Here is a 1218-nt window from a genome sequence, read left to right as displayed (position 1 = left end):
AATATTTCTTTCCAGAGTGCTTCTTTTATTGACAAATTTTCCCGTTTCCTTTGGTTTTCTTTTGGTTTTTACGAAAAAAGAATTATTATTATTATTTTTATAGGTTATGTAAGGAATCAAGGACAGATTTAGTGAATATTTCGCATTCTAACACATTAATTCTTATCTTTAAGTCGCAAGAATTAAGCAATTCTGATCTTTTGATGTCAAGAAACACTGTAAATTGGCGTTAAAATGCAACATAACCTCAAAAAGAGTAAGTTGGACTTGGAAAATGTTGATTTTAAAAACATTCTGCACGATTTTGACACTGAATCAGCAATTTTCACTTCATTGACAAATCAAAAGTGATGATTTTGTGATCTAGAAAGCTTTCAAAAGGAGTTTTTGAAGATCTCTTAGTAATATTTTTGAGGTTATGGTCGGAAAAGACACGAAGAAATATTGGATTTAAGGCATATTATCTCCCCCTTGCTAAAAACTTTAAGATCAAGTGAAAAAAATTCAATAAATCGATTTGATTAAAATTTTATTGATTTATTTTTGAAATCCTCAAACAGTTTTCAATATTGTTAATTGTGTTTCTGGCCTTCACTTCAATCAGTTTAGTCTGTGAAATTATAGTAAAATTTCACGCTAAACTTAACTTAGCACGCATGAGAAAATCTAGCAAAAATCTCTTAATCCACAGCATAATTTTCGAATTCAAATCCGCCCAACGGCTCAGTGGTCTAGCGGTATGATTCTCGCTTAGGGTGCGAGAGGTCCCGGGTTCAACTCCCGGCTGAGCCCCTCTTCTTTTTGCCATCTCATCTGCGATAAAGTGTATATTTTGAATCCATTCCAAATATACTAAACAATAAAATCTCGAATAAATGCATGAATTCAGTCAGCAAAGATCAACTGAAATTTTTCGAGGCGATATAAAAAAAAAAATCTCGAGAGCGCAATAAAGGATAAATAAGTGACGCTCTTATTCCCATCTTCAGCATCAATAATTCCCCAATAAGTAAACCAAAGAGAGAATGGTGGAAAAATATATTGAGAAGAAGAGTGGTGCATTATCAATTCAACATGCTTCACTCACACTCCCTCCCCAGAATCCATCAAATAATAACAAGATTTCCTCTTCTTTTGTGCCATTAAGGAGCCAAAATACCGGCTGGAGCAACTGAGATGGATGCTGAATAAACAAATATGCGTGTTTTTTTTGGGAGG

General features: G+C 33.6%; 1 non-coding gene across 1 annotated transcript; it reads left to right on the top strand.

Moving 5' to 3' along the window:
* Window positions 1-720: 720 nt before the first annotated feature.
* Window positions 721-792, top strand: Trnap-agg (transfer RNA proline (anticodon AGG)). Its single transcript has one exon. It is a non-coding gene; the product is annotated as a tRNA-Pro (tRNA).
* The last annotated feature ends 426 nt before the right edge of the window (window positions 793-1218 follow it).

The sequence above is a fragment of the Phlebotomus argentipes genome, unplaced genomic scaffold, assembly GCF_947086385.1.
Source record: "Phlebotomus argentipes unplaced genomic scaffold, Phlebotomus argentipes genome assembly contig_5, whole genome shotgun sequence".
In the NCBI taxonomy this organism is placed as follows: Eukaryota; Metazoa; Arthropoda; class Insecta; order Diptera; family Psychodidae; genus Phlebotomus; species Phlebotomus argentipes.
The sequence above is the reverse complement of the archived record's forward strand: the minus strand, read 5'-3'. Positions and strand labels throughout refer to the sequence as shown.